The sequence below is a fragment of the Botryllus schlosseri genome, chromosome 9 (assembly GCF_051294905.1).
Source record: "Botryllus schlosseri isolate E-star chromosome 9, Bs_hap1, whole genome shotgun sequence".
Classification (NCBI taxonomy): domain Eukaryota; kingdom Metazoa; phylum Chordata; class Ascidiacea; order Stolidobranchia; family Styelidae; genus Botryllus; species Botryllus schlosseri.
The window spans coordinates 3,581,372-3,603,164 of record NC_137244.1 but is presented as its reverse complement, the minus strand read 5'-3'; the positions used below and the strand labels follow the sequence as shown (position 1 = coordinate 3,603,164).

Below are 21,793 nucleotides of genomic sequence, written 5' to 3'. Positions count from 1 at the left end.
CAATGAACACTACTCTGGTCCGAACGCCCGTGTGAATAAAACGGTCTTGATTTTGCGTTTGAAAACATATAGCGAGTCACATAGTCTGATAGAAATTGGAAGATTGTTCAACATAATGGCGGCCGAGGAAGAAAAAGTTCTCTCGCCGTAGGTCGATGTTCTGACTCTTGGAACTGACAAGAGCTTTTGCGACCGAGAACGTAGCGCTCTTCGGGGATTATAGCTCACGAAGATACGCTGGCGCACTTCCCTCCATGCATTTGAAGACGTACAGAAGAAGCTTGTATTCAGACCTAAATTTCACGGGTACAACTGCAAATTGCGCGCGAGTTCATAATTGAAATAGCGGTGGCCAGCAAATGATTCAATTAATATTGGTACGTGCGCATGCAAACAAAACAGTTGCAATCATAAAAATACAGCATCGCAGTGAAATTGATCGAGTTTGTACGAAAACAAAACGCCTACGGCACCCGGTATTCCCAGCCGGTCACCCATGCAAGTACTAACCGGGCCCAACGTTGCTTAACTTCCGAGATCAGACGAGATCGGGTGTATTCAACGTGGTATGGTCGTAGGCGACAGTGGTGACAATCTGTGCCGTTTTATGTGACATTTTCCGTTTCTCTCAGGCGAAATGTCGCCACGCTGCCAACGAGACGCCAGAAAAGCAGAACGTCTGATTGCGCTGAGGCCCTTTCGGACAAACTGGAGGGAAAAGTCTGCTAGCGGTGGAATATCATTGGCATCCTGCTTTTTTCTTGTGTCTGGTCGAAAAACACACGGTCGAGTATATGCTCTCGCTGTCGGAGTAGTTATTTTATTGCACTTTCCGTCAGGTAAAAACAGCACGAGATTGCGATATCATGAAAATGTGTTAGGCCTAGTAATAATAATAATAATAATAATATAATAATTTATAGAGCGCCGAATATAACAATATTACATTACTACACTAGGGCGCTGTACATAAAAGGCAATAAAATATAAAAGTAAACGTTATATATAAAAGACGAAGTGCATATAGTTGTAGGGCGCAATGAACACTACTCTAGTCCGAACGCCCGTGTGAATAAAACGGTCTTGATTTTGCGTTTGAAAACATATAGCGAGTCACATAGTCTGATAGAAATTGGAAGATTGTTCAACATAATGGCGGCCGAGGAAGAAAAAGTTCTCTCGCCGTAGGTCGATGTTCTGACTCTTGGAACTGACAAGAGCTTTTGCGACCGAGAACGTAGCGCTCTTCGGGGATTATAGCTCACGAAGATACGCTGGCGCACTTCCCTCCATGCATTTGAAGACGTACAGAAGAAGCTTGTATTCAGACCTAAATTTCACGGGTACAACTGCAAATTGCGCGCGAGTTCATAATTGAAATAGCGGTGGCCAGCAAATGATTCAATTAATATTGGTACGTGCGCATGCAAACAAAACAGTTGCAATCATAAAAATACAGCATCGCAGTGAAATTGATCGAGTTTGTACGAAAACAAAACGCCTACGGCACCCGGTATTCCCAGCCGGTCACCCATGCAAGTACTAACCGGGCCCAACGTTGCTTAACTTCCGAGATCAGACGAGATCGGGTGTATTCAACGTGGTATGGTCGTAGGCGACAGTGGTGACAATCTGTGCCGTTTTATGTGACATTTTCCGTTTCTCTCAGGCGAAATGTCGCCACGCTGCCAACGAGACGCCAGAAAAGCAGAACGTCTGATTGCGCTGAGGCCCTTTCGGACAAACTGGAGGGAAAAGTCTGCTAGCGGTGGAATATCATTGGCATCCTGCTTTTTTCTTGTGTCTGGTCGAAAAACACACGGTCGAGTATATGCTCTCGCTGTCGGAGTAGTTATTTTATTGCACTTTCCGTCAGGTAAAAACAGCACGAGATTGCGATATCATGAAAATGTGTTAGGCCTAGTAATAATAATAATAATAATAATATAATAATTTATAGAGCGCCGAATATAACAATATTACATTACTACACTAGGGCGCTGTACATAAAAGGCAATAAAATATAAAAGTAAACGTTATATATAAAAGACGAAGTGCATATAGTTGTAGGGCGCAATGAACACTACTCTGGTCCGAACGCCCGTGTGAATAAAACGGTCTTGATTTTGCGTTTGAAAACATATAGCGAGTCACATAGTCTGATAGAAATTGGAAGATTGTTCAACATAATGGCGGCCGAGGAAGAAAAAGTTCTCTCGCCGTAGGTCGATGTTCTGACTCTTGGAACTGACAAGAGCTTTTGCGACCGAGAACGTAGCGCTCTTCGGGGATTATAGCTCACGAAGATACGCTGGCGCACTTCCCTCCATGCATTTGAAGACGTACAGAAGAAGCTTGTATTCAGACCTAAATTTCACGGGTACAACTGCAAATTGCGCGCGAGTTCATAATTGAAATAGCGGTGGCCAGCAAATGATTCAATTAATATTGGTACGTGCGCATGCAAACAAAACAGTTGCAATCATAAAAATACAGCATCGCAGTGAAATTGATCGAGTTTGTACGAAAACAAAACGCCTACGGCACCCGGTATTCCCAGCCGGTCACCCATGCAAGTACTAACCGGGCCCAACGTTGCTTAACTTCCGAGATCAGACGAGATCGGGTGTATTCAACGTGGTATGGTCGTAGGCGACAGTGGTGACAATCTGTGCCGTTTTATGTGACATTTTCCGTTTCTCTCAGGCGAAATGTCGCCACGCTGCCAACGAGACGCCAGAAAAGCAGAACGTCTGATTGCGCTGAGGCCCTTTCGGACAAACTGGAGGGAAAAGTCTGCTAGCGGTGGAATATCATTGGCATCCTGCTTTTTTCTTGTGTCTGGTCGAAAAACACACGGTCGAGTATATGCTCTCGCTGTCGGAGTAGTTATTTTATTGCACTTTCCGTCAGGTAAAAACAGCACGAGATTGCGATATCATGAAAATGTGTTAGGCCTAGTAATAATAATAATAATAATAATATAATAATTTATAGAGCGCCGAATATAACAATATTACATTACTACACTAGGGCGCTGTACATAAAAGGCAATAAAATATAAAAGTAAACGTTATATATAAAAGACGAAGTGCATATAGTTGTAGGGCGCAATGAACACTACTCTAGTCCGAACGCCCGTGTGAATAAAACGGTCTTGATTTTGCGTTTGAAAACATATAGCGAGTCACATAGTCTGATAGAAATTGGAAGATTGTTCAACATAATGGCGGCCGAGGAAGAAAAAGTTCTCTCGCCGTAGGTCGATGTTCTGACTCTTGGAACTGACAAGAGCTTTTGCGACCGAGAACGTAGCGCTCTTCGGGGATTATAGCTCACGAAGATACGCTGGCGCACTTCCCTCCATGCATTTGAAGACGTACAGAAGAAGCTTGTATTCAGACCTAAATTTCACGGGTACAACTGCAAATTGCGCGCGAGTTCATAATTGAAATAGCGGTGGCCAGCAAATGATTCAATTAATATTGGTACGTGCGCATGCAAACAAAACAGTTGCAATCATAAAAATACAGCATCGCAGTGAAATTGATCGAGTTTGTACGAAAACAAAACGCCTACGGCACCCGGTATTCCCAGCCGGTCACCCATGCAAGTACTAACCGGGCCCAACGTTGCTTAACTTCCGAGATCAGACGAGATCGGGTGTATTCAACGTGGTATGGTCGTAGGCGACAGTGGTGACAATCTGTGCCGTTTTATGTGACATTTTCCGTTTCTCTCAGGCGAAATGTCGCCACGCTGCCAACGAGACGCCAGAAAAGCAGAACGTCTGATTGCGCTGAGGCCCTTTCGGACAAACTGGAGGGAAAAGTCTGCTAGCGGTGGAATATCATTGGCATCCTGCTTTTTTCTTGTGTCTGGTCGAAAAACACACGGTCGAGTATATGCTCTCGCTGTCGGAGTAGTTATTTTATTGCACTTTCCGTCAGGTAAAAACAGCACGAGATTGCGATATCATGAAAATGTGTTAGGCCTAGTAATAATAATAATAATAATAATATAATAATTTATAGAGCGCCGAATATAACAATATTACATTACTACACTAGGGCGCTGTACATAAAAGGCAATAAAATATAAAAGTAAACGTTATATATAAAAGACGAAGTGCATATAGTTGTAGGGCGCAATGAACACTACTCTAGTCCGAACGCCCGTGTGAATAAAACGGTCTTGATTTTGCGTTTGAAAACATATAGCGAGTCACATAGTCTGATAGAAATTGGAAGATTGTTCAACATAATGGCGGCCGAGGAAGAAAAAGTTCTCTCGCCGTAGGTCGATGTTCTGACTCTTGGAACTGACAAGAGCTTTTGCGACCGAGAACGTAGCGCTCTTCGGGGATTATAGCTCACGAAGATACGCTGGCGCACTTCCCTCCATGCATTTGAAGACGTACAGAAGAAGCTTGTATTCAGACCTAAATTTCACGGGTACAACTGCAAATTGCGCGCGAGTTCATAATTGAAATAGCGGTGGCCAGCAAATGATTCAATTAATATTGGTACGTGCGCATGCAAACAAAACAGTTGCAATCATAAAAATACAGCATCGCAGTGAAATTGATCGAGTTTGTACGAAAACAAAACGCCTACGGCACCCGGTATTCCCAGCCGGTCACCCATGCAAGTACTAACCGGGCCCAACGTTGCTTAACTTCCGAGATCAGACGAGATCGGGTGTATTCAACGTGGTATGGTCGTAGGCGACAGTGGTGACAATCTGTGCCGTTTTATGTGACATTTTCCGTTTCTCTCAGGCGAAATGTCGCCACGCTGCCAACGAGACGCCAGAAAAGCAGAACGTCTGATTGCGCTGAGGCCCTTTCGGACAAACTGGAGGGAAAAGTCTGCTAGCGGTGGAATATCATTGGCATCCTGCTTTTTTCTTGTGTCTGGTCGAAAAACACACGGTCGAGTATATGCTCTCGCTGTCGGAGTAGTTATTTTATTGCACTTTCCGTCAGGTAAAAACAGCACGAGATTGCGATATCATGAAAATGTGTTAGGCCTAGTAATAATAATAATAATAATAATATAATAATTTATAGAGCGCCGAATATAACAATATTACATTACTACACTAGGGCGCTGTACATAAAAGGCAATAAAATATAAAAGTAAACGTTATATATAAAAGACGAAGTGCATATAGTTGTAGGGCGCAATGAACACTACTCTAGTCCGAACGCCCGTGTGAATAAAACGGTCTTGATTTTGCGTTTGAAAACATATAGCGAGTCACATAGTCTGATAGAAATTGGAAGATTGTTCAACATAATGGCGGCCGAGGAAGAAAAAGTTCTCTCGCCGTAGGTCGATGTTCTGACTCTTGGAACTGACAAGAGCTTTTGCGACCGAGAACGTAGCGCTCTTCGGGGATTATAGCTCACGAAGATACGCTGGCGCACTTCCCTCCATGCATTTGAAGACGTACAGAAGAAGCTTGTATTCAGACCTAAATTTCACGGGTACAACTGCAAATTGCGCGCGAGTTCATAATTGAAATAGCGGTGGCCAGCAAATGATTCAATTAATATTGGTACGTGCGCATGCAAACAAAACAGTTGCAATCATAAAAATACAGCATCGCAGTGAAATTGATCGAGTTTGTACGAAAACAAAACGCCTACGGCACCCGGTATTCCCAGCCGGTCACCCATGCAAGTACTAACCGGGCCCAACGTTGCTTAACTTCCGAGATCAGACGAGATCGGGTGTATTCAACGTGGTATGGTCGTAGGCGACAGTGGTGACAATCTGTGCCGTTTTATGTGACATTTTCCGTTTCTCTCAGGCGAAATGTCGCCACGCTGCCAACGAGACGCCAGAAAAGCAGAACGTCTGATTGCGCTGAGGCCCTTTCGGACAAACTGGAGGGAAAAGTCTGCTAGCGGTGGAATATCATTGGCATCCTGCTTTTTTCTTGTGTCTGGTCGAAAAACACACGGTCGAGTATATGCTCTCGCTGTCGGAGTAGTTATTTTATTGCACTTTCCGTCAGGTAAAAACAGCACGAGATTGCGATATCATGAAAATGTGTTAGGCCTAGTAATAATAATAATAATAATAATATAATAATTTATAGAGCGCCGAATATAACAATATTACATTACTACACTAGGGCGCTGTACATAAAAGGCAATAAAATATAAAAGTAAACGTTATATATAAAAGACGAAGTGCATATAGTTGTAGGGCGCAATGAACACTACTCTGGTCCGAACGCCCGTGTGAATAAAACGGTCTTGATTTTGCGTTTGAAAACATATAGCGAGTCACATAGTCTGATAGAAATTGGAAGATTGTTCAACATAATGGCGGCCGAGGAAGAAAAAGTTCTCTCGCCGTAGGTCGATGTTCTGACTCTTGGAACTGACAAGAGCTTTTGCGACCGAGAACGTAGCGCTCTTCGGGGATTATAGCTCACGAAGATACGCTGGCGCACTTCCCTCCATGCATTTGAAGACGTACAGAAGAAGCTTGTATTCAGACCTAAATTTCACGGGTACAACTGCAAATTGCGCGCGAGTTCATAATTGAAATAGCGGTGGCCAGCAAATGATTCAATTAATATTGGTACGTGCGCATGCAAACAAAACAGTTGCAATCATAAAAATACAGCATCGCAGTGAAATTGATCGAGTTTGTACGAAAACAAAACGCCTACGGCACCCGGTATTCCCAGCCGGTCACCCATGCAAGTACTAACCGGGCCCAACGTTGCTTAACTTCCGAGATCAGACGAGATCGGGTGTATTCAACGTGGTATGGTCGTAGGCGACAGTGGTGACAATCTGTGCCGTTTTATGTGACATTTTCCGTTTCTCTCAGGCGAAATGTCGCCACGCTGCCAACGAGACGCCAGAAAAGCAGAACGTCTGATTGCGCTGAGGCCCTTTCGGACAAACTGGAGGGAAAAGTCTGCTAGCGGTGGAATATCATTGGCATCCTGCTTTTTTCTTGTGTCTGGTCGAAAAACACACGGTCGAGTATATGCTCTCGCTGTCGGAGTAGTTATTTTATTGCACTTTCCGTCAGGTAAAAACAGCACGAGATTGCGATATCATGAAAATGTGTTAGGCCTAGTAATAATAATAATAATAATAATATAATAATTTATAGAGCGCCGAATATAACAATATTACATTACTACACTAGGGCGCTGTACATAAAAGGCAATAAAATATAAAAGTAAACGTTATATATAAAAGACGAAGTGCATATAGTTGTAGGGCGCAATGAACACTACTCTAGTCCGAACGCCCGTGTGAATAAAACGGTCTTGATTTTGCGTTTGAAAACATATAGCGAGTCACATAGTCTGATAGAAATTGGAAGATTGTTCAACATAATGGCGGCCGAGGAAGAAAAAGTTCTCTCGCCGTAGGTCGATGTTCTGACTCTTGGAACTGACAAGAGCTTTTGCGACCGAGAACGTAGCGCTCTTCGGGGATTATAGCTCACGAAGATACGCTGGCGCACTTCCCTCCATGCATTTGAAGACGTACAGAAGAAGCTTGTATTCAGACCTAAATTTCACGGGTACAACTGCAAATTGCGCGCGAGTTCATAATTGAAATAGCGGTGGCCAGCAAATGATTCAATTAATATTGGTACGTGCGCATGCAAACAAAACAGTTGCAATCATAAAAATACAGCATCGCAGTGAAATTGATCGAGTTTGTACGAAAACAAAACGCCTACGGCACCCGGTATTCCCAGCCGGTCACCCATGCAAGTACTAACCGGGCCCAACGTTGCTTAACTTCCGAGATCAGACGAGATCGGGTGTATTCAACGTGGTATGGTCGTAGGCGACAGTGGTGACAATCTGTGCCGTTTTATGTGACATTTTCCGTTTCTCTCAGGCGAAATGTCGCCACGCTGCCAACGAGACGCCAGAAAAGCAGAACGTCTGATTGCGCTGAGGCCCTTTCGGACAAACTGGAGGGAAAAGTCTGCTAGCGGTGGAATATCATTGGCATCCTGCTTTTTTCTTGTGTCTGGTCGAAAAACACACGGTCGAGTATATGCTCTCGCTGTCGGAGTAGTTATTTTATTGCACTTTCCGTCAGGTAAAAACAGCACGAGATTGCGATATCATGAAAATGTGTTAGGCCTAGTAATAATAATAATAATAATAATATAATAATTTATAGAGCGCCGAATATAACAATATTACATTACTACACTAGGGCGCTGTACATAAAAGGCAATAAAATATAAAAGTAAACGTTATATATAAAAGACGAAGTGCATATAGTTGTAGGGCGCAATGAACACTACTCTAGTCCGAACGCCCGTGTGAATAAAACGGTCTTGATTTTGCGTTTGAAAACATATAGCGAGTCACATAGTCTGATAGAAATTGGAAGATTGTTCAACATAATGGCGGCCGAGGAAGAAAAAGTTCTCTCGCCGTAGGTCGATGTTCTGACTCTTGGAACTGACAAGAGCTTTTGCGACCGAGAACGTAGCGCTCTTCGGGGATTATAGCTCACGAAGATACGCTGGCGCACTTCCCTCCATGCATTTGAAGACGTACAGAAGAAGCTTGTATTCAGACCTAAATTTCACGGGTACAACTGCAAATTGCGCGCGAGTTCATAATTGAAATAGCGGTGGCCAGCAAATGATTCAATTAATATTGGTACGTGCGCATGCAAACAAAACAGTTGCAATCATAAAAATACAGCATCGCAGTGAAATTGATCGAGTTTGTACGAAAACAAAACGCCTACGGCACCCGGTATTCCCAGCCGGTCACCCATGCAAGTACTAACCGGGCCCAACGTTGCTTAACTTCCGAGATCAGACGAGATCGGGTGTATTCAACGTGGTATGGTCGTAGGCGACAGTGGTGACAATCTGTGCCGTTTTATGTGACATTTTCCGTTTCTCTCAGGCGAAATGTCGCCACGCTGCCAACGAGACGCCAGAAAAGCAGAACGTCTGATTGCGCTGAGGCCCTTTCGGACAAACTGGAGGGAAAAGTCTGCTAGCGGTGGAATATCATTGGCATCCTGCTTTTTTCTTGTGTCTGGTCGAAAAACACACGGTCGAGTATATGCTCTCGCTGTCGGAGTAGTTATTTTATTGCACTTTCCGTCAGGTAAAAACAGCACGAGATTGCGATATCATGAAAATGTGTTAGGCCTAGTAATAATAATAATAATAATAATATAATAATTTATAGAGCGCCGAATATAACAATATTACATTACTACACTAGGGCGCTGTACATAAAAGGCAATAAAATATAAAAGTAAACGTTATATATAAAAGACGAAGTGCATATAGTTGTAGGGCGCAATGAACACTACTCTGGTCCGAACGCCCGTGTGAATAAAACGGTCTTGATTTTGCGTTTGAAAACATATAGCGAGTCACATAGTCTGATAGAAATTGGAAGATTGTTCAACATAATGGCGGCCGAGGAAGAAAAAGTTCTCTCGCCGTAGGTCGATGTTCTGACTCTTGGAACTGACAAGAGCTTTTGCGACCGAGAACGTAGCGCTCTTCGGGGATTATAGCTCACGAAGATACGCTGGCGCACTTCCCTCCATGCATTTGAAGACGTACAGAAGAAGCTTGTATTCAGACCTAAATTTCACGGGTACAACTGCAAATTGCGCGCGAGTTCATAATTGAAATAGCGGTGGCCAGCAAATGATTCAATTAATATTGGTACGTGCGCATGCAAACAAAACAGTTGCAATCATAAAAATACAGCATCGCAGTGAAATTGATCGAGTTTGTACGAAAACAAAACGCCTACGGCACCCGGTATTCCCAGCCGGTCACCCATGCAAGTACTAACCGGGCCCAACGTTGCTTAACTTCCGAGATCAGACGAGATCGGGTGTATTCAACGTGGTATGGTCGTAGGCGACAGTGGTGACAATCTGTGCCGTTTTATGTGACATTTTCCGTTTCTCTCAGGCGAAATGTCGCCACGCTGCCAACGAGACGCCAGAAAAGCAGAACGTCTGATTGCGCTGAGGCCCTTTCGGACAAACTGGAGGGAAAAGTCTGCTAGCGGTGGAATATCATTGGCATCCTGCTTTTTTCTTGTGTCTGGTCGAAAAACACACGGTCGAGTATATGCTCTCGCTGTCGGAGTAGTTATTTTATTGCACTTTCCGTCAGGTAAAAACAGCACGAGATTGCGATATCATGAAAATGTGTTAGGCCTAGTAATAATAATAATAATAATAATATAATAATTTATAGAGCGCCGAATATAACAATATTACATTACTACACTAGGGCGCTGTACATAAAAGGCAATAAAATATAAAAGTAAACGTTATATATAAAAGACGAAGTGCATATAGTTGTAGGGCGCAATGAACACTACTCTGGTCCGAACGCCCGTGTGAATAAAACGGTCTTGATTTTGCGTTTGAAAACATATAGCGAGTCACATAGTCTGATAGAAATTGGAAGATTGTTCAACATAATGGCGGCCGAGGAAGAAAAAGTTCTCTCGCCGTAGGTCGATGTTCTGACTCTTGGAACTGACAAGAGCTTTTGCGACCGAGAACGTAGCGCTCTTCGGGGATTATAGCTCACGAAGATACGCTGGCGCACTTCCCTCCATGCATTTGAAGACGTACAGAAGAAGCTTGTATTCAGACCTAAATTTCACGGGTACAACTGCAAATTGCGCGCGAGTTCATAATTGAAATAGCGGTGGCCAGCAAATGATTCAATTAATATTGGTACGTGCGCATGCAAACAAAACAGTTGCAATCATAAAAATACAGCATCGCAGTGAAATTGATCGAGTTTGTACGAAAACAAAACGCCTACGGCACCCGGTATTCCCAGCCGGTCACCCATGCAAGTACTAACCGGGCCCAACGTTGCTTAACTTCCGAGATCAGACGAGATCGGGTGTATTCAACGTGGTATGGTCGTAGGCGACAGTGGTGACAATCTGTGCCGTTTTATGTGACATTTTCCGTTTCTCTCAGGCGAAATGTCGCCACGCTGCCAACGAGACGCCAGAAAAGCAGAACGTCTGATTGCGCTGAGGCCCTTTCGGACAAACTGGAGGGAAAAGTCTGCTAGCGGTGGAATATCATTGGCATCCTGCTTTTTTCTTGTGTCTGGTCGAAAAACACACGGTCGAGTATATGCTCTCGCTGTCGGAGTAGTTATTTTATTGCACTTTCCGTCAGGTAAAAACAGCACGAGATTGCGATATCATGAAAATGTGTTAGGCCTAGTAATAATAATAATAATAATAATATAATAATTTATAGAGCGCCGAATATAACAATATTACATTACTACACTAGGGCGCTGTACATAAAAGGCAATAAAATATAAAAGTAAACGTTATATATAAAAGACGAAGTGCATATAGTTGTAGGGCGCAATGAACACTACTCTGGTCCGAACGCCCGTGTGAATAAAACGGTCTTGATTTTGCGTTTGAAAACATATAGCGAGTCACATAGTCTGATAGAAATTGGAAGATTGTTCAACATAATGGCGGCCGAGGAAGAAAAAGTTCTCTCGCCGTAGGTCGATGTTCTGACTCTTGGAACTGACAAGAGCTTTTGCGACCGAGAACGTAGCGCTCTTCGGGGATTATAGCTCACGAAGATACGCTGGCGCACTTCCCTCCATGCATTTGAAGACGTACAGAAGAAGCTTGTATTCAGACCTAAATTTCACGGGTACAACTGCAAATTGCGCGCGAGTTCATAATTGAAATAGCGGTGGCCAGCAAATGATTCAATTAATATTGGTACGTGCGCATGCAAACAAAACAGTTGCAATCATAAAAATACAGCATCGCAGTGAAATTGATCGAGTTTGTACGAAAACAAAACGCCTACGGCACCCGGTATTCCCAGCCGGTCACCCATGCAAGTACTAACCGGGCCCAACGTTGCTTAACTTCCGAGATCAGACGAGATCGGGTGTATTCAACGTGGTATGGTCGTAGGCGACAGTGGTGACAATCTGTGCCGTTTTATGTGACATTTTCCGTTTCTCTCAGGCGAAATGTCGCCACGCTGCCAACGAGACGCCAGAAAAGCAGAACGTCTGATTGCGCTGAGGCCCTTTCGGACAAACTGGAGGGAAAAGTCTGCTAGCGGTGGAATATCATTGGCATCCTGCTTTTTTCTTGTGTCTGGTCGAAAAACACACGGTCGAGTATATGCTCTCGCTGTCGGAGTAGTTATTTTATTGCACTTTCCGTCAGGTAAAAACAGCACGAGATTGCGATATCATGAAAATGTGTTAGGCCTAGTAATAATAATAATAATAATAATATAATAATTTATAGAGCGCCGAATATAACAATATTACATTACTACACTAGGGCGCTGTACATAAAAGGCAATAAAATATAAAAGTAAACGTTATATATAAAAGACGAAGTGCATATAGTTGTAGGGCGCAATGAACACTACTCTGGTCCGAACGCCCGTGTGAATAAAACGGTCTTGATTTTGCGTTTGAAAACATATAGCGAGTCACATAGTCTGATAGAAATTGGAAGATTGTTCAACATAATGGCGGCCGAGGAAGAAAAAGTTCTCTCGCCGTAGGTCGATGTTCTGACTCTTGGAACTGACAAGAGCTTTTGCGACCGAGAACGTAGCGCTCTTCGGGGATTATAGCTCACGAAGATACGCTGGCGCACTTCCCTCCATGCATTTGAAGACGTACAGAAGAAGCTTGTATTCAGACCTAAATTTCACGGGTACAACTGCAAATTGCGCGCGAGTTCATAATTGAAATAGCGGTGGCCAGCAAATGATTCAATTAATATTGGTACGTGCGCATGCAAACAAAACAGTTGCAATCATAAAAATACAGCATCGCAGTGAAATTGATCGAGTTTGTACGAAAACAAAACGCCTACGGCACCCGGTATTCCCAGCCGGTCACCCATGCAAGTACTAACCGGGCCCAACGTTGCTTAACTTCCGAGATCAGACGAGATCGGGTGTATTCAACGTGGTATGGTCGTAGGCGACAGTGGTGACAATCTGTGCCGTTTTATGTGACATTTTCCGTTTCTCTCAGGCGAAATGTCGCCACGCTGCCAACGAGACGCCAGAAAAGCAGAACGTCTGATTGCGCTGAGGCCCTTTCGGACAAACTGGAGGGAAAAGTCTGCTAGCGGTGGAATATCATTGGCATCCTGCTTTTTTCTTGTGTCTGGTCGAAAAACACACGGTCGAGTATATGCTCTCGCTGTCGGAGTAGTTATTTTATTGCACTTTCCGTCAGGTAAAAACAGCACGAGATTGCGATATCATGAAAATGTGTTAGGCCTAGTAATAATAATAATAATAATAATATAATAATTTATAGAGCGCCGAATATAACAATATTACATTACTACACTAGGGCGCTGTACATAAAAGGCAATAAAATATAAAAGTAAACGTTATATATAAAAGACGAAGTGCATATAGTTGTAGGGCGCAATGAACACTACTCTAGTCCGAACGCCCGTGTGAATAAAACGGTCTTGATTTTGCGTTTGAAAACATATAGCGAGTCACATAGTCTGATAGAAATTGGAAGATTGTTCAACATAATGGCGGCCGAGGAAGAAAAAGTTCTCTCGCCGTAGGTCGATGTTCTGACTCTTGGAACTGACAAGAGCTTTTGCGACCGAGAACGTAGCGCTCTTCGGGGATTATAGCTCACGAAGATACGCTGGCGCACTTCCCTCCATGCATTTGAAGACGTACAGAAGAAGCTTGTATTCAGACCTAAATTTCACGGGTACAACTGCAAATTGCGCGCGAGTTCATAATTGAAATAGCGGTGGCCAGCAAATGATTCAATTAATATTGGTACGTGCGCATGCAAACAAAACAGTTGCAATCATAAAAATACAGCATCGCAGTGAAATTGATCGAGTTTGTACGAAAACAAAACGCCTACGGCACCCGGTATTCCCAGCCGGTCACCCATGCAAGTACTAACCGGGCCCAACGTTGCTTAACTTCCGAGATCAGACGAGATCGGGTGTATTCAACGTGGTATGGTCGTAGGCGACAGTGGTGACAATCTGTGCCGTTTTATGTGACATTTTCCGTTTCTCTCAGGCGAAATGTCGCCACGCTGCCAACGAGACGCCAGAAAAGCAGAACGTCTGATTGCGCTGAGGCCCTTTCGGACAAACTGGAGGGAAAAGTCTGCTAGCGGTGGAATATCATTGGCATCCTGCTTTTTTCTTGTGTCTGGTCGAAAAACACACGGTCGAGTATATGCTCTCGCTGTCGGAGTAGTTATTTTATTGCACTTTCCGTCAGGTAAAAACAGCACGAGATTGCGATATCATGAAAATGTGTTAGGCCTAGTAATAATAATAATAATAATAATATAATAATTTATAGAGCGCCGAATATAACAATATTACATTACTACACTAGGGCGCTGTACATAAAAGGCAATAAAATATAAAAGTAAACGTTATATATAAAAGACGAAGTGCATATAGTTGTAGGGCGCAATGAACACTACTCTAGTCCGAACGCCCGTGTGAATAAAACGGTCTTGATTTTGCGTTTGAAAACATATAGCGAGTCACATAGTCTGATAGAAATTGGAAGATTGTTCAACATAATGGCGGCCGAGGAAGAAAAAGTTCTCTCGCCGTAGGTCGATGTTCTGACTCTTGGAACTGACAAGAGCTTTTGCGACCGAGAACGTAGCGCTCTTCGGGGATTATAGCTCACGAAGATACGCTGGCGCACTTCCCTCCATGCATTTGAAGACGTACAGAAGAAGCTTGTATTCAGACCTAAATTTCACGGGTACAACTGCAAATTGCGCGCGAGTTCATAATTGAAATAGCGGTGGCCAGCAAATGATTCAATTAATATTGGTACGTGCGCATGCAAACAAAACAGTTGCAATCATAAAAATACAGCATCGCAGTGAAATTGATCGAGTTTGTACGAAAACAAAACGCCTACGGCACCCGGTATTCCCAGCCGGTCACCCATGCAAGTACTAACCGGGCCCAACGTTGCTTAACTTCCGAGATCAGACGAGATCGGGTGTATTCAACGTGGTATGGTCGTAGGCGACAGTGGTGACAATCTGTGCCGTTTTATGTGACATTTTCCGTTTCTCTCAGGCGAAATGTCGCCACGCTGCCAACGAGACGCCAGAAAAGCAGAACGTCTGATTGCGCTGAGGCCCTTTCGGACAAACTGGAGGGAAAAGTCTGCTAGCGGTGGAATATCATTGGCATCCTGCTTTTTTCTTGTGTCTGGTCGAAAAACACACGGTCGAGTATATGCTCTCGCTGTCGGAGTAGTTATTTTATTGCACTTTCCGTCAGGTAAAAACAGCACGAGATTGCGATATCATGAAAATGTGTTAGGCCTAGTAATAATAATAATAATAATAATATAATAATTTATAGAGCGCCGAATATAACAATATTACATTACTACACTAGGGCGCTGTACATAAAAGGCAATAAAATATAAAAGTAAACGTTATATATAAAAGACGAAGTGCATATAGTTGTAGGGCGCAATGAACACTACTCTGGTCCGAACGCCCGTGTGAATAAAACGGTCTTGATTTTGCGTTTGAAAACATATAGCGAGTCACATAGTCTGATAGAAATTGGAAGATTGTTCAACATAATGGCGGCCGAGGAAGAAAAAGTTCTCTCGCCGTAGGTCGATGTTCTGACTCTTGGAACTGACAAGAGCTTTTGCGACCGAGAACGTAGCGCTCTTCGGGGATTATAGCTCACGAAGATACGCTGGCGCACTTCCCTCCATGCATTTGAAGACGTACAGAAGAAGCTTGTATTCAGACCTAAATTTCACGGGTACAACTGCAAATTGCGCGCGAGTTCATAATTGAAATAGCGGTGGCCAGCAAATGATTCAATTAATATTGGTACGTGCGCATGCAAACAAAACAGTTGCAATCATAAAAATACAGCATCGCAGTGAAATTGATCGAGTTTGTACGAAAACAAAACGCCTACGGCACCCGGTATTCCCAGCCGGTCACCCATGCAAGTACTAACCGGGCCCAACGTTGCTTAACTTCCGAGATCAGACGAGATCGGGTGTATTCAACGTGGTATGGTCGTAGGCGACAGTGGTGACAATCTGTGCCGTTTTATGTGACATTTTCCGTTTCTCTCAGGCGAAATGTCGCCACGCTGCCAACGAGACGCCAGAAAAGCAGAACGTCTGATTGCGCTGAGGCCCTTTCGGACAAACTGGAGGGAAAAGTCTGCTAGCGGTGGAATATCATTGGCATCCTGCTTTTTTCTTGTGTCTGGTCGAAAAACACACGGTCGAGTATATGCTCTCGCTGTCGGAGTAGTTATTTTATTGCACTTTCCGTCAGGTAAAAACAGCACGAGATTGCGATATCATGAAAATGTGTTAGGCCTAGTAATAATAATAATAATAATAATATAATAATTTATAGAGCGCCGAATATAACAATATTACATTACTACACTAGGGCGCTGTACATAAAAGGCAATAAAATATAAAAGTAAACGTTATATATAAAAGACGAAGTGCATATAGTTGTAGGGCGCAATGAACACTACTCTAGTCCGAACGCCCGTGTGAATAAAACGGTCTTGATTTTGCGTTTGAAAACATATAGCGAGTCACATAGTCTGATAGAAATTGGAAGATTGTTCAACATAATGGCGGCCGAGGAAGAAAAAGTTCTCTCGCCGTAGGTCGATGTTCTGACTCTTGGAACTGACAAGAGCTTTTGCGACCGAGAACGTAGCGCTCTTCGGGGATTATAGCTCACGAAGATACGCTGGCGCACTTCCCTCCATGCATTTGAAGACGTACAGAAGAAGCTTGTATTCAGACCTAAATTTCACGGGTACAACTGCAAATTGCGCGCGAGTTCATAATTGAAATAGCGGTGGCCAGCAAATGATTCAATTAATATTGGTACGTGCGCATGCAAACAAAACAGTTGCAATCATAAAAATACAGCATCGCAGTGAAATTGATCGAGTTTGTACGAAAACAAAACGCCTACGGCACCCGGTATTCCCAGCCGGTCACCCATGCAAGTACTAACCGGGCCCAACGTTGCTTAACTTCCGAGATCAGACGAGATCGGGTGTATTCAACGTGGTATGGTCGTAGGCGACAGTGGTGACAATCTGTGCCGTTTTATGTGACATTTTCCGTTTCTCTCAGGCGAAATGTCGCCACGCTGCCAACGAGACGCCAGAAAAGCAGAACGTCTGATTGCGCTGAGGCCCTTTCGGACAAACTGGAGGGAAAAGTCTGCTAGCGGTGGAATATCATTGGCATCCTGCTTTTTTCTTGTGTCTGGTCGAAAAACACACGGTCGAGTATATGCTCTCGCTGTCGGAGTAGTTATTTTATTGCACTTTCCGTCAGGTAAAAACAGCACGAGATTGCGATATCATGAAAATGTGTTAGGCCTAGTAATAATAATAATAATAATAATATAATAATTTATAGAGCGCCGAATATAACAATATTACATTACTACACTAGGGCGCTGTACATAAAAGGCAATAAAATATAAAAGTAAACGTTATATATAAAAGACGAAGTGCATATAGTTGTAGGGCGCAATGAACACTACTCTAGTCCGAACGCCCGTGTGAATAAAACGGTCTTGATTTTGCGTTTGAAAACATATAGCGAGTCACATAGTCTGATAGAAATTGGAAGATTGTTCAACATAATGGCGGCCGAGGAAGAAAAAGTTCTCTCGCCGTAGGTCGATGTTCTGACTCTTGGAACTGACAAGAGCTTTTGCGACCGAGAACGTAGCGCTCTTCGGGGATTATAGCTCACGAAGATACGCTGGCGCACTTCCCTCCATGCATTTGAAGACGTACAGAAGAAGCTTGTATTCAGACCTAAATTTCACGGGTACAACTGCAAATTGCGCGCGAGTTCATAATTGAAATAGCGGTGGCCAGCAAATGATTCAATTAATATTGGTACGTGCGCATGCAAACAAAACAGTTGCAATCATAAAAATACAGCATCGCAGTGAAATTGATCGAGTTTGTACGAAAACAAAACGCCTACGGCACCCGGTATTCCCAGCCGGTCACCCATGCAAGTACTAACCGGGCCCAACGTTGCTTAACTTCCGAGATCAGACGAGATCGGGTGTATTCAACGTGGTATGGTCGTAGGCGACAGTGGTGACAATCTGTGCCGTTTTATGTGACATTTTCCGTTTCTCTCAGGCGAAATGTCGCCACGCTGCCAACGAGACGCCAGAAAAGCAGAACGTCTGATTGCGCTGAGGCCCTTTCGGACAAACTGGAGGGAAAAGTCTGCTAGCGGTGGAATATCATTGGCATCCTGCTTTTTTCTTGTGTCTGGTCGAAAAACACACGGTCGAGTATATGCTCTCGCTGTCGGAGTAGTTATTTTATTGCACTTTCCGTCAGGTAAAAACAGCACGAGATTGCGATATCATGAAAATGTGTTAGGCCTAGTAATAATAATAATAATAATAATATAATAATTTATAGAGCGCCGAATATAACAATATTACATTACTACACTAGGGCGCTGTACATAAAAGGCAATAAAATATAAAAGTAAACGTTATATATAAAAGACGAAGTGCATATAGTTGTAGGGCGCAATGAACACTACTCTAGTCCGAACGCCCGTGTGAATAAAACGGTCTTGATTTTGCGTTTGAAAACATATAGCGAGTCACATAGTCTGATAGAAATTGGAAGATTGTTCAACATAATGGCGGCCGAGGAAGAAAAAGTTCTCTCGCCGTAGGTCGATGTTCTGACTCTTGGAACTGACAAGAGCTTTTGCGACCGAGAACGTAGCGCTCTTCGGGGATTATAGCTCACGAAGATACGCTGGCGCACTTCCCTCCATGCATTTGAAGACGTACAGAAGAAGCTTGTATTCAGACCTAAATTTCACGGGTACAACTGCAAATTGCGCGCGAGTTCATAATTGAAATAGCGGTGGCCAGCAAATGATTCAATTAATATTGGTACGTGCGCATGCAAACAAAACAGTTGCAATCATAAAAATACAGCATCGCAGTGAAATTGATCGAGTTTGTACGAAAACAAAACGCCTACGGCACCCGGTATTCCCAGCCGGTCACCCATGCAAGTACTAACCGGGCCCAACGTTGCTTAACTTCCGAGATCAGACGAGATCGGGTGTATTCAACGTGGTATGGTCGTAGGCGACAGTGGTGACAATCTGTGCCGTTTTATGTGACATTTTCCGTTTCTCTCAGGCGAAATGTCGCCACGCTGCCAACGAGACGCCAGAAAAGCAGAACGTCTGATTGCGCTGAGGCCCTTTCGGACAAACTGGAGGGAAAAGTCTGCTAGCGGTGGAATATCATTGGCATCCTGCTTTTTTCTTGTGTCTGGTCGAAAAACACACGGTCGAGTATATGCTCTCGCTGTCGGAGTAGTTATTTTATTGCACTTTCCGTCAGGTAAAAACAGCACGAGATTGCGATATCATGAAAATGTGTTAGGCCTAGTAATAATAATAATAATAATAATATAATAATTTATAGAGCGCCGAATATAACAATATTACATTACTACACTAGGGCGCTGTACATAAAAGGCAATAAAATATAAAAGTAAACGTTATATATAAAAGACGAAGTGCATATAGTTGTAGGGCGCAATGAACACTACTCTAGTCCGAACGCCCGTGTGAATAAAACGGTCTTGATTTTGCGTTTGAAAACACATAGCGAGTCACATAGTCTGATAGAAATTGGAAGATTGTTCAACATAATGGCGGCCGAGGAAGAAAAAGTTCTCTCGCCGTAGGTCGATGTTCTGACTCTTGGAACTGACAAGAGCTTTTGCGACCGAGAACGTAGCGCTCTTCGGGGATTATAGCTCACGAAGATACGCTGGCGCACTTCCCTCCATGCATTTGAAGACGTACAGAAGAAGCTTGTATTCAGACCTAAATTTCACGGGTACAACTGCAAATTGCGCGCGAGTTCATAATTGAAATAGCGGTGGCCAGCAAATGATTCAATTAATATTGGTACGTGCGCATGCAAACAAAACAGTTGCAATCATAAAAATACAGCATCGCAGTGAAATTGATCGAGTTTGTACGAAAACAAAACGCCTACGGCACCCGGTATTCCCAGCCGGTCACCCATGCAAGTACTAACCGGGCCCAACGTTGCTTAACTTCCGAGATCAGACGAGATCGGGTGTATTCAACGTGGTATGGTCGTAGGCGACAGTGGTGACAATCTGTGCCGTTTTATGTGACATTTTCCGTTTCTCTCAGGCGAAATGTCGCCACGCTGCCAACGAGACGCCAGAAAAGCAGAACGTCTGATTGCGCTGAGGCCCTTTCGGACAAACTGGAGGGAAAAGTCTGCTAGCGGTGGAATATCATTGGCATCCTGCTTTTTTCTTGTGTCTGGTCGAAAAACACACGGTCGAGTATATGCTCTCGCTGTCGGAGTAGTTATTTTATTGCACTTTCCGTCAGGTAAAAACAGCACGAGATTGCGATATCATGAAAATGTGTTAGGCCTAGTAATAATAATAATAATAATAATATAATAATTTATAGAGCGCCGAATATAACAATATTACATTACTACACTAGGGCGCTGTACATAAAAGGCAATAAAATATAAAAGTAAACGTTATATATAAAAGACGAAGTGCATATAGTTGTAGGGCGCAATGAACACTACTCTAGTCCGAACGCCCGTGTGAATAAAACGGTCTTGATTTTGCGTTTGAAAACATATAGCGAGTCACATAGTCTGATAGAAATTGGAAGATTGTTCAACATAATGGCGGCCGAGGAAGAAAAAGTTCTCTCGCCGTAGGTCGATGTTCTGACTCTTGGAACTGACAAGAGCTTTTGCGACCGAGAACGTAGCGCTCTTCGGGGATTATAGCTCACGAAGATACGCTGGCGCACTTCCCTCCATGCATTTGAAGACGTACAGAAGAAGCTCGTATTCAGACCTAAATTTCACGGGTACAACTGCAAATTGCGCGCGAGTTCATAATTGAAATAGCGGTGGCCAGCAAATGATTCAATTAATATTGGTACGTGCGCATGCAAACAAAACAGTTGCAATCATAAAAATACAGCATCGCAGTGAAATTGATCGAGTTTGTACGAAAACAAAACGCCTACGGCACCCGGTATTCCCAGCCGGTCACCCATGCAAGTACTAACCGGGCCCAACGTTGCTTAACTTCCGAGATCAGACGAGATCGGGTGTATTCAACGTGGTATGGTCGTAGGCGACAGTGGTGACAATCTGTGCCGTTTTATGTGACATTTTCCGTTTCTCTCAGGCGAAATGTCGCCACGCTGCCAACGAGACGCCAGAAAAGCAGAACGTCTGATTGCGCTGAGGCCCTTTCGGACAAACTGGAGGGAAAAGTCTGCTAGCGGTGGAATATCATTGGCATCCTGCTTTTTTCTTGTGTCTGGTCGAAAAACACACGGTCGAGTATATGCTCTCGCTGTCGGAGTAGTTATTTTATTGCACTTTCCGTCAGGTAAAAACAGCACGAGATTGCGATATCATGAAAATGTGTTAGGCCTAGTAATAATAATAATAATAATAATATAATAATTTATAGAGCGCCGAATATAACAATATTACATTACTACACTAGGGCGCTGTACATAAAAGGCAATAAAATATAAAAGTAAACGTTATATATAAAAGACGAAGTGCATATAGTTGTAGGGCGCAATGAACACTACTCT

At 43.4% G+C, this 21,793-nt stretch overlaps 21 non-coding genes across 21 annotated transcripts; all 21 read right to left on the bottom strand.

Annotated features, from left to right (window-relative positions):
• Positions 1-461: 461 nt before the first annotated feature.
• On the bottom strand, positions 462-580 carry LOC145447444 (5S ribosomal RNA). Its single transcript, XR_013917587.1, has one exon. It is a non-coding gene; the product is annotated as a 5S ribosomal RNA (ribosomal RNA).
• Positions 581-1,498: 918 nt separating this feature from the next.
• Positions 1,499-1,617, bottom strand: LOC145447443 (5S ribosomal RNA). Its single transcript, XR_013917586.1, has one exon. It is a non-coding gene; the product is annotated as a 5S ribosomal RNA (ribosomal RNA).
• A 918-nt stretch (positions 1,618-2,535) lies between these two features.
• On the bottom strand, positions 2,536-2,654 carry LOC145447441 (5S ribosomal RNA). Its single transcript, XR_013917584.1, has one exon. It is a non-coding gene; the product is annotated as a 5S ribosomal RNA (ribosomal RNA).
• A 918-nt stretch (positions 2,655-3,572) lies between these two features.
• Positions 3,573-3,691, bottom strand: LOC145447440 (5S ribosomal RNA). The gene has a single exon (XR_013917583.1). It is a non-coding gene; the product is annotated as a 5S ribosomal RNA (ribosomal RNA).
• A 918-nt stretch (positions 3,692-4,609) lies between these two features.
• On the bottom strand, positions 4,610-4,728 carry LOC145447439 (5S ribosomal RNA). The gene has a single exon (XR_013917582.1). It is a non-coding gene; the product is annotated as a 5S ribosomal RNA (ribosomal RNA).
• A 918-nt stretch (positions 4,729-5,646) lies between these two features.
• Positions 5,647-5,765, bottom strand: LOC145447438 (5S ribosomal RNA). The gene has a single exon (XR_013917581.1). It is a non-coding gene; the product is annotated as a 5S ribosomal RNA (ribosomal RNA).
• Positions 5,766-6,683: 918 nt separating this feature from the next.
• LOC145447437 (5S ribosomal RNA) lies at positions 6,684-6,802 on the bottom strand. Its single transcript, XR_013917580.1, has one exon. It is a non-coding gene; the product is annotated as a 5S ribosomal RNA (ribosomal RNA).
• Positions 6,803-7,720: 918 nt separating this feature from the next.
• Positions 7,721-7,839, bottom strand: LOC145447436 (5S ribosomal RNA). Its single transcript, XR_013917579.1, has one exon. It is a non-coding gene; the product is annotated as a 5S ribosomal RNA (ribosomal RNA).
• A 918-nt stretch (positions 7,840-8,757) lies between these two features.
• Positions 8,758-8,876, bottom strand: LOC145447435 (5S ribosomal RNA). The gene has a single exon (XR_013917578.1). It is a non-coding gene; the product is annotated as a 5S ribosomal RNA (ribosomal RNA).
• A 918-nt stretch (positions 8,877-9,794) lies between these two features.
• On the bottom strand, positions 9,795-9,913 carry LOC145447434 (5S ribosomal RNA). Its single transcript, XR_013917577.1, has one exon. It is a non-coding gene; the product is annotated as a 5S ribosomal RNA (ribosomal RNA).
• A 918-nt stretch (positions 9,914-10,831) lies between these two features.
• On the bottom strand, positions 10,832-10,950 carry LOC145447433 (5S ribosomal RNA). The gene has a single exon (XR_013917576.1). It is a non-coding gene; the product is annotated as a 5S ribosomal RNA (ribosomal RNA).
• A 918-nt stretch (positions 10,951-11,868) lies between these two features.
• Positions 11,869-11,987, bottom strand: LOC145447431 (5S ribosomal RNA). The gene has a single exon (XR_013917575.1). It is a non-coding gene; the product is annotated as a 5S ribosomal RNA (ribosomal RNA).
• Positions 11,988-12,905: 918 nt separating this feature from the next.
• On the bottom strand, positions 12,906-13,024 carry LOC145447429 (5S ribosomal RNA). The gene has a single exon (XR_013917573.1). It is a non-coding gene; the product is annotated as a 5S ribosomal RNA (ribosomal RNA).
• A 918-nt stretch (positions 13,025-13,942) lies between these two features.
• On the bottom strand, positions 13,943-14,061 carry LOC145447428 (5S ribosomal RNA). The gene has a single exon (XR_013917572.1). It is a non-coding gene; the product is annotated as a 5S ribosomal RNA (ribosomal RNA).
• Positions 14,062-14,979: 918 nt separating this feature from the next.
• LOC145447427 (5S ribosomal RNA) lies at positions 14,980-15,098 on the bottom strand. The gene has a single exon (XR_013917571.1). It is a non-coding gene; the product is annotated as a 5S ribosomal RNA (ribosomal RNA).
• Positions 15,099-16,016: 918 nt separating this feature from the next.
• Positions 16,017-16,135, bottom strand: LOC145447426 (5S ribosomal RNA). Its single transcript, XR_013917570.1, has one exon. It is a non-coding gene; the product is annotated as a 5S ribosomal RNA (ribosomal RNA).
• A 918-nt stretch (positions 16,136-17,053) lies between these two features.
• On the bottom strand, positions 17,054-17,172 carry LOC145447425 (5S ribosomal RNA). Its single transcript, XR_013917569.1, has one exon. It is a non-coding gene; the product is annotated as a 5S ribosomal RNA (ribosomal RNA).
• Positions 17,173-18,090: 918 nt separating this feature from the next.
• On the bottom strand, positions 18,091-18,209 carry LOC145447424 (5S ribosomal RNA). Its single transcript, XR_013917568.1, has one exon. It is a non-coding gene; the product is annotated as a 5S ribosomal RNA (ribosomal RNA).
• A 918-nt stretch (positions 18,210-19,127) lies between these two features.
• LOC145447423 (5S ribosomal RNA) lies at positions 19,128-19,246 on the bottom strand. Its single transcript, XR_013917567.1, has one exon. It is a non-coding gene; the product is annotated as a 5S ribosomal RNA (ribosomal RNA).
• A 918-nt stretch (positions 19,247-20,164) lies between these two features.
• LOC145447422 (5S ribosomal RNA) lies at positions 20,165-20,283 on the bottom strand. The gene has a single exon (XR_013917566.1). It is a non-coding gene; the product is annotated as a 5S ribosomal RNA (ribosomal RNA).
• Positions 20,284-21,201: 918 nt separating this feature from the next.
• Positions 21,202-21,320, bottom strand: LOC145447421 (5S ribosomal RNA). Its single transcript, XR_013917565.1, has one exon. It is a non-coding gene; the product is annotated as a 5S ribosomal RNA (ribosomal RNA).
• Between the last annotated feature and the right edge of the window lie 473 nt (positions 21,321-21,793).